The sequence below is a fragment of the Balaenoptera acutorostrata genome, chromosome 1 (assembly GCF_949987535.1).
Source record: "Balaenoptera acutorostrata chromosome 1, mBalAcu1.1, whole genome shotgun sequence".
NCBI classification, from domain to species: Eukaryota; Metazoa; Chordata; class Mammalia; order Artiodactyla; family Balaenopteridae; genus Balaenoptera; species Balaenoptera acutorostrata.
Genome location: NC_080064.1, coordinates 175,602,610 through 175,612,793, shown reverse-complemented (window position 1 = coordinate 175,612,793; position 10,184 = coordinate 175,602,610).

Below are 10,184 nucleotides of genomic sequence, written 5' to 3'. Positions count from 1 at the left end.
GTGTGTCTCTTTGTGAACATATATGTGTAGAAGTTTCAGAGGGGGTTCTCCGTTTATGTGCTAGGGTGCCAGGGTGTGGAATTCAATTGCCATCGGCTTGGAGTGAGCTTAAGATTTGTCAGTGTGCACTTTACGGACATTAGTCTCTTGCTCCTGAGACCTGAGATCTGTCTTCAGTAGCAGCAGTGTCCTTCAGGGCTCCGGCTAGAAGGTAAATAGACTTTGGATGCAGACAGAACCAGATCCAAAGAACTTTGCTAAGTGTTTGTAATCCTCAGTTTCCTCATCTGTAAAATGGGTATAAAACCAGCCACGTTTCAGTGTTGCTATGAGGATTACAGAAAATATACATTTAGTGCCCAGTCCAGTACTCCATCAATAGTAGCTATAAATTATTTACTCTTTTAAAGTTAACTGGGAACCAGATCCCAGAGAATATCTCCCTGCAGGAGTTTTTCCCTTAAGATTCATTCTGAGCTACAAAGAACTGGGATGTGTGGAGGGAAGGGAACCAGCCTGGCAGTTTAAAACTGTTATGAATGAGAATCAGAAAATGTACGCTGTCAAAAAAAAAGCCAGGTAAACATCTGGGCAAGGAAAAGCCAACAACAACAACAGCAAAATATAATAGCTGACGCTTACGTAGAGCTTACTATGTCCCAGGAACTGTTAAGAGCATCACGTAGATTAATTCATTTAATCCTCACAACAACTCTGAAAATATAGTTGCTGTTCATAACTTCTCTTTATGATTGAGGAAACTGAGGCACAGAGGTGTTGAGTGACTTGACTGAAGTCAGTGACAGAAAACTCTTCTAGAATACTTTAGCATAGAAGAGTGTTCTTAGAGCAGGCTTCTCTCCATGGTCCCTGCAGCCTGGGAGCTCAGAAGTGTAGACCAGGCACTCAAGGAAGATTTGGTTATTGGTCGACTCTGCTCTTGTTCGGTGCACTGACCTTGTGTGGGCTTCGGCAGCCCTACTCAATACAATGCCTTGAGTAGGATCAGCTGCGTAATCAGCAGGGCCCAGTGCAAATGAACATCTTGGACCCCCCCCTTTTTTTTATATATATTGGTATGCTAAATAAAGCCAGATAATTTTTTTTAAATGGTGAATTTTTTACTGTATGTAACTTATATATCCATAAACCTGACTTTTTTTTTTTTTTTAATTGAAACACCTGATCCTTGGGTCATTTGCATTCTTGATTAATTAATTTATTTGTTTTTGGCTGTGTTGGGTCTTCCGTTTCTGTGCGAGGGCCTTCTCTAGTTGCGGCAAGCAGGGGCCACTCTTCATCGCGGTGCGCAGGCCTCTCACTATCGCGGCCTCTCCCGCTGCGGAGCACAGGCTCCAGACGCACAGGCTCAGCAGTTGTGGCTCACGGGCCCAGTTGCTCCACGGCACGTGGGATCTTCCCAGACCAGGGCTCGAACCCGTGTCCCCTGCATTGGCAGGCGGACTCTCAACCACTGCGCCACCAGGGAAACCCATCTTGGGCCCCTTTTTAAAAATTATTAAGAATTTAAAGATGGCAACAGCAGAGCACTAAACCCATCATGGGGCCCTTCTGAGCATGAGGTCCTACTGGACTGTACAGGAGACATGCCCATGGCCCTGAGACCCAGTAGTGAGGCAGGAACAGTGCTGGAAAGTTCCATGGTCTCACTTACCCCTCTTGACAAATTCTGTGAGGGAGGCCTTCGGCTTTCTGATTAACAGGAGGAAATTGAGACTCAGGGACATCAAGTGCCCCCCACCAATCTTAAACAGTGTTTATTACATGCAAACTGATTGAACTGCAATGAGTGCAGAATGTTACAAAGTGCTTTTCCCCACACATCGTCTCTAAATATTGTGCCAGGAATTGTGGAGCTAAAGTATGGACTAGACATGGTCCCAGCCACCAAAGCGCTCACAAACTGAGCATAATCTGTAGAAGGTGTTTAGTTTCTCTAAAATTTAGTTGGTCAATTCTATAAAATTTAGTTGGCCCCTCCAATTCACCTGGAGCTTTGCAGAACTAGCAAAATGACTCCTGAAGTTGCTTGCAATTCTTTGTCTTGCTGATTTAGTCTCCGTACTAAGTTTCATTCATCTCAAGTAATTGTAAAAATGCTTTCCCCCAAATCACCAAGTTGCATTCATCTCAAGTACTTTCTTGCAAAAATGCTTTCCGTCAAATTACTAGTTAGAAATTTTGGATGACTTAATTTCCTCCTAAAAATTGGCTGTGCCTGCACCTATAAATCCGTGTGACTGGAGGTGTGGCTTAGCTGGTTGAGATTCAAAGTTGCTATTTCTGGTTAATTTGAGTCTTATCCTTTATGTCATTTTAGACTCATGGAATTCTAGAACAACAAAATGTCAGAACTAAATCTATTTATCTCACCCCTTTCAGTTTCTAGACAGGGAAACTGAGACTCAGAGAGAGGAAGCAAGGTGTCCAAGGTGGTTGAGTTTAGAAAGTTGCCGAGCTGGAATGTTGATCCGGGTTCTCATTTTATAGTCCAGATGCGTCCCAACTGCCTGGGGTGAGGCCCCTGCAATGGTGACCAGAGCTGAAGGAAATCCAGAGACAATTTCTCTGATACCCAGGACAGAAGTGACGCCCTAACCCTCTGTCGTCCTCTTCTCCGTGGTGTTTGTCAGACGCGATTTCCTCCCTTTTCACAGCTAGGTACTTGGACCTTCTCTGTCTCCTGGTGCATGGACATGGTGACAGTCATAGGAGCAGGGACTGTTTAGGACCAAGGACCTCCCAGGACCATATAGCTTTGTTTACTGGGTTGCTTATACCTCCCACCTGAAAATCATGTGTGAGCCCCTGTGGAAATAGGTGCATTTATATAGGTAAGCCAATTTGGGGTTGAACATTCTGTTCTGGTCTGAGGATCACCCCTGTTGTGTACCTATATATGCCAGGCACTCGACTAAGCTTCTTAAATACTACGTGCAGTGTGGCGAAGGCTCTCGCTCCAAACAGCCTGGGTTTGAATTCTTTCTCCTGCATGGCGGATTAGAGCCTGGTTTTCTCATATGTAAAATGGGGACAGTGATATTATCTACCTCATAAGGTTGTTATTTTGAGGCTTAAATGAGATAATTTATGCAAAATGTTTTGCATGATGCTGGCATACAGTAAGCACAAAACATGTGTGAGTTAAAAAAATGAAACAGGTGACGTCCTCATTTTTCCCATAAAACACTGGGGCCTGACAAGAGAAAGCAAGTCAGAGCTAGGAAGGCCAGAGCTGGAATCCCCAGCCCAGTTCACCTGGCCACTAAGTCCCTGTTCCTCACCATTTTCCTGCCCTTACTTGTGAGGTTGCCTGGCAGCATACTCAGCTTTCTCCCATATCATCTTATTCCCATGTGGTCAAATCTATAGTGAACTCTGTTGAAGACAATTAATTCCACTAAAACTGTTCCCTACAGCCAGGGTTGGCAGACACCTTTAGCTGGAGTGCTGTGCTCCCCACTTTCCACCCATCCATCACCTGTTCTTCAAATAATACCCTCTCAGTGACTCCTCTCTGAATATTCTATTGCATGGGGATCTCTTTTTCCTCTAAAACATTAGGTTTTGGATTGTTAGGCTCTGGATTGTTATTATTTTTCCCCAGATAAATTTTTGAATAATTTTGAGGTGTAGAAAATTCTCATTCTAATTTTGATTGGAATTATATTGGACCAATAAATCAATTTCAAAGTGATTTATTTTTAGTCTTTTAGCTTCCCAATCTGAAACCCATCAGATGTCTTTCTGTTAAAGTCTTTTAGATTTCTCAGTGAATTTCTACAATTTTCTTCAAAATAATTCTTATAATTAAAATTATTCTTAGATATATCTGTTGCGATGTTTGCTAAGGTTCCTGGTTCCCCCTGTCCCCAGTTCCATTTTCTAACTGGCTGTTGCTAGAATAATAGCAATATTATTGCTATTAATGGCAATAATTACCAGCAAAGAATGGCTGGTAATTTTAGAATATTTATCATGCCCTCAGGACTTTCCTGAGCAGTCTCATCAATTTCAGTAGTTTTTCAATTGATTCTTTTGGGATTTCCAGGTATAAAATCACATCTTTTGCAAATAAGAATAAACTTGACTTTTCCTTGCTCCATTGCATCAGTTATTAGCTGAGGCTCCAGCGCCAGCCTGTCTGGGCACAAAGCCTCATTAATTCTTCTCATTATCTTGGCCAACGTACTTCTCTGTGTCTGTGTTTTGTCCTCTGTAAAATGGAAATAATAATAGTACCTACCTCCTAAGGTGGTTGTGAGAATCAGATGAATTAATACATGTGAAAGTATGCAGAGAACATGCTCAATAAGTATTCAGTATTATTATTATAGGTTGGAGAAACTTCCAGCTTCATTTAAAATATTTGATTTATCCATGTTGTATTTATAGTATATAAAAGGCAGCTCCTTGTAATGATTGAGGGTTAGACTTTTGAGTCAGATGGGCTTGAGTTTAAAACTTGACTCTTCCAGTGGAGGGACCAGGGCAAATTGGTCAACCTCTCCAAGCCTTGGTGTCCTCATCTAGGAAATGGCAATAATGTCTGTTCTTGTAGAGCAAGAGGATAAAAAACCACATGGCAAATACTCAACGTTAGTTTTTATTATTGTAATAATTAATTTCCTGTATATCCCTTGAGTAACTTTTTTTAATTTTTAAAAAATCTTTTATTGGACTATAGTTGATTTACAGTGTTGTATTAGTTTCAGCTGTACAGCAAAATGAATCAGTTATACATATACATATATCCACTCTTTTTTAGATTCTTTCCCCACATAGGTCATTACAGAGTATTGAGTAGAATTCCCTGTGCTATACAGTAGGTCCTTATTAGTCATCTATTTTATATATAATAGTGTGGATGTGTCGATCCCAATCTCCCAGTTTATCCCTCCCAGCCCCCTCCTGTTCCCCACCAGTAACCATAAGTTTGTTTTCTACATCTGTGACTCTGTTTGTTTTGTAAATAAGTTTATTTGTACCATTTTGTTTTTTAGATTCCACATATAAGTGATATTGTATGATATTTGTCTTTCTCTGCCTGACTTTCTTCACTCAGTATGACAATCTCTAGGTCCATCCGTGTTACTGAGAATGGCATTATTTCATTCTTTTTTATGGCGGAGTAATATTCCATTGTATGTGTGTGTGTGTATATATATATATACCACATCTTCTTTATCCATTCCTGTCAATGGGCATTTAGGTTGATTCCATGTCCTGGCTATTGTAAATAGTGCTGCAGTGAACATTGGGGTGCATGTATCTTTTTGACTTATGGTTTTCTCTGGGTATATGCCCAGAAGTGGGATTGCTGGATGATATGGTAGTTCTATTTTTAGTTTTTCAAGGAACCTCCATACTGTTCTCCATATTGGCTCTACCAATTTACACTCCCACCAACAGTGTAGAAGGGTTCCCTTTTGCCACACCCTCTCCAGTGTTTATTGTTGGTAGATTTTTTGATGATGGCCATTCTGACCCATGTGAGGTGATACCTCATTGCAGTTTTGATTTACATTTCTCTAATAATTAGTGATGTTTCCATGTGTTTTTTGGCCATCTGTATGTCTTCTTTGGAGAAATGTCTATTTAGATCTTCCACCCATTTTTTGATTGGGTTGTTTGTTTTTTTGATATTGAGCTGCATGAGCTATTTGTATATTTTGGAGGTTAACCCTTTGTCAGTTGCTTCATTTGCAAATATTTTCTCCCATTCTCAGGTTTGTCTTTTCGTTTTGTTTATGGCTTCCTTTGCTATGCAAAAGCTTTTAAGTTTAATTAGGTCCCATTTGTTTATTTTTGTTTTTATTTTCATTACTCTAGGAGGTGGATTAAAAAATATTTTGCTGCGATTTATGTCAAAGAGTGTTCTGCCTATGTTTTCCTCTAAGAGTTTTATAGTATCTGGCCTTACATTTAGGTCTTTAATCCATTTTGAGTTTATTTTTGTGTATGGTGTTAGGGAGTGTTCTATTTCATTCTTTTACACGTGGCTGTCCAGTTTTCCCAGCACCACTTATTGAAGAGACTGTCTTTTCTCCATGTACGTTCTTGCCTCCTATGTCATAGATCAGGTGACCATAGGTGCGTGGGTTTATTGGACTTTCTATCCTGTTCCGCTGATCTATATTTCTGTTTTTGTGCCAGTAGCATACTGTTTTGATTACTGTAGCTTTGTATTATAGTCTGAAGTCAGGGAGCCTGATTCCCCTGGAGTAACGTTTGATATAATATTATGTATTTATCTCTGTATTCATAAGTGAGATGAGCCTGGAGAGTTTTCCTTTTTTTTTTTTTTTTGTGCCCTGTGTTCTTTAAAAATTTCAAATAACTCATTTGTAAAACTACCTGGACACAAATTTTGAGTACATAGTTTTTATACTGCTTTTAATTTCTAAATAATAATAGCTGTCATTTATAGGATGCTTATTACTATGTGACAAAAGCTAGAATAACTGCTTCACATACTGCATCTTATTTCATTCACAGAAGTAGGTATCATTTATATTCATCTATCTAATCCTGAGAATTAGTTATTATTGCTCTCATCTTACAGGCAAGAAAAGAGAGGCTTTGAGAGGTTAAATAACTAGACCCAACTCATGCAGAGGATGAGCTGGGATGTGAACCCAAGCTGTCTGACTCCAAGTTCTCTGCCTTTAGCAGCTAGAGGGGAACTGAACTTGGATCCCAAATTGCTTTCTTGTTATTTTGCTTTGGTTTTAGTCTGTTTAAGTTTTCTGTGCCTTATGGAATCCATTTTGCTAATTATATTTTTCTAGGAAATCAATAATTTTATTGATATTTCACAAAAAGAAAATCTCAGGAGTCTCACAATTTTTGACCTCCTCTGTTTCTGTGGTTATATTCATTATTAGTCTGGTGTATTTATGTTTCCTCCTTTTCTTGATCTTCAAAACTGCATATTCAATTAGGGGAGAAAAGTCTAGTAATATGAAGGAGACCAGATGATATTATAAAATGGAAAGAAGTATTTTTTTCTTTCAAAATATTCCATTTCCATCCAACTATGCTTCCCTTTCCCCTCCTCCAGTCTTTAAAGAACAGAATGCTGAGGGCTAGAAAGAGCCTTAGGAGTACTGTCAAGTGCTGGGCCTAGAAAGGACTTCTCCCTGTCCCAGGTCACACAGTTGGCAAGTGACAGAGCCAGGAGGAGGAGCCTGGCTCTCATCTCCCTGTCTTGTTCTCTTATAGCTCAAATTCTTCATTTTAAAGACAACAAGTTAATGAAGCCTGCCAAAAAATCTTTTTAAACACTTCATAAAAAAAACCTTTAAAGCTACTTAATTTTAAAAGAGTGATCAAGTCAGCTTAGCACTATTGATTAAGATTACTTTAATCCATATGATTTTCACATAAATCGTCTTCTGTTGTGCAATCTTTCCAGAATATATCTAACCAAAGAAAGCAGGCCTCAGACAGGAAAAGTTGTGTTTTTATTATTTCACCTCTTTTGTTATGCTGTACCTACTAGAAAGGCCACAAGAGAGCTCCTTTATCAGGAGAAGGGGAAACAAGAAAATGGAATTCAGCCCTAACTGGAAGGCTCAGGGTTTCCACCAGGTCTGAGGTAAACGGAAGAAATGTTCTTAGCCCTCTGCTCACGTGTGGTTTGGAGGCAGCTGGCAAGACACTGCATTAATGTGGGGCTGGGTATCCAAACCTGAAAGAGGGCAGGGCAGGACAGTCCCATCTTGATGATGGAATGAAGTGTACGAAACTCTCACATGGTCCAGGCATTTTTTTCTGAACATAGCTACCTCAAATGGCTCATTTCCCGGTTGTTTGGGGTGTGTGTGTGTGTACAAATGAGCAGATGTTTCTGCCGACTGTCTGATCAGCAATCTGCAGTTAGACCCTGAGGAACAACCTGCTCATTGCGGTGAGGGGCCATTAGCCACTGATGTAATGACATCTGTCATCATTTTCATACCTCATCCTGCCCAGATTTTATCTTCAAACTGTACTCAAAATGAATGCCTAAGTTTCCAAAAATAGACAGACCCAATTTTAATAGCTCAACTCTAGTCATCATCTTGGTGCAGTGTTTTAGGGTTGAATAATACCTAATAATTACTGAGAGCTTCCCACATGCCTGCCGTTGTATTTAGGTCTTTATAAACATAACTCCCCAAGCCCACACAAGAACTCTGTGAGGTACATACTATCATTGTCCCCATTTTACAGGTACAGAAACTGAGACACTGAGAAGTTCAATAATTCACACCTAGAAGGGAACAGAACTTGGATCCATATTGAGATCTGTTTGACTTTTATGCTATATATTGACACAGCTACTGTGTGTCATTTGGCTAGTAAGGTGCTCACAGTATATTAAAATGATAGAAGGAAGTATAGGCAACATAGTTTTGTATAAAGAGACAAAATAAGATATTGGTTTTTTTAAAAAATTTACTTTTGGCTGCGTTGGGTCTTCGTTGCTGCGTGCAGGCTTTTCTCTGGTTACGGTGAGCGGGGCCTACTCTTCGTTGCGGTGCACGGGCTTCTCACTGCGGTGGGTTCTCTTGCTGTGGAGCACGGGTTCTAGGCACGTGGGCTCAGTAGTTGTGGCTCGCGGGCTCTAGAGCGCAGGCTCAGTAGTTGTGGCATACGGGCTTAGTTGCTCCGTGGCATGTGGGATCTTCCCAGACCAGGGCTCAAACCCATGTCCCCTGCATTGGCAGGTGGATTCTTAACCACTGCGCCACCAGGGAAGCCCAAGATATTGGTTTTAAAGTAATGGAACATTTATATAATGCAGTGATTATCAACTGGGGGCAAAAGTGACTGCCTCAGGGGGACGTTTGGAAATGTGTGGGGTCATTTTTGGTCATTTTGGTTGTTGCATTAACCTGTTACACCTGTTATTGGTGGTCCCTCAGGACACAATTCTAGACAACAAGGAACTGCCTGCCTCCAAATGTCAAGAGTACTAAAAAACACTAATAAAATGGAATAGTGGTAATTTTAAATGATGCAAAAGACTGAAGGTGGCAAACTCAGATGCCTTCAGGGATCAGTCAGGTACTGAAAAGTACATGGCCCTCCTCAGGGCATCCGCATACAAATCCTTAAAGCACATTATCAAACAAAGTCATCTAGGCGTCAAATTTGGCCTGTGGGCCCCAGATTGAGGCTGTTTAATGAAGGTTTTCTGATCTGGAAACAAGTTTATGATCTATTAAGCAAAGAGGAGGAGCTCCTGGCAACCTCCAGCTGGCCAACACCCAGCCCTGGAGAGGCAGTGGTGGCTAACTCCACAACCTCCCTCCCCAGTTCCTGCCTCCCCTCTCTCCCAACTTGGTCCAGGTTTGATCTTGGATAGCCCCAGTGTGAGAACCACACGCAGAAACAAAAATGTCAGGACGTTCCACACTGCCCTTATCACTTGGAAATGCTGACAGGGAAAATAAGCCTTACTGGCAATAAAAGCCTTTTCAATGTTTACCATCTGCAGCAGGACAGTGGGCCTTCTTGCGGCCCCATCTTGTGCTGAGTAAACATCATTTCAAAGGCTTTGAAACCATCCTGTCTTTTTCTTGCAGTAAACTCCATATTCAGCACCATTTTTTTTTTGACAATAAAAAATTTTTTTAAATTGAAGTATAGTTGATTTACAGTGTTGTGTTAGTTTCTGGTGCACAACAAAGTGATTCAGAATATATATATATTCTTTCTCATATTCTTTTCCATTATGGTTTATTACAGGATGTTGAATACAGTTCCCTGTGCTATACACTAGGACCTTGTTGTTTATCTATTTTATATATAGTAATTCGTATCTGTTAATCCCAAACTCCTAATTTATCCCTTTTCAGCACCATGTTGTTGGAATTGATATGCTAATTTTTTAAATAAACATACTCATGAGGGTGGAACAGCATCCACAGTCCTGGGCCTAAAGCCCAACGAAGGCACAGAGGGTGTGGGTGAGTGTGTGTGTGTGTGTGTGTGTGTGTGACATTGGGCTTCTTCACAGAATCTCCCCCAGTGTGTTTGCTCCTGTTGGACCCCTTTGTGCTTCCAGCAGCAGGTAAGGCTCTGGGAGCAGAGATGAATGGTTGGGGGTGTAGGCTTGGATGTAGAGCTCAAATCCAGGCCTGGCTGTACGGCCTCAGACTCCTCCCTCAGCC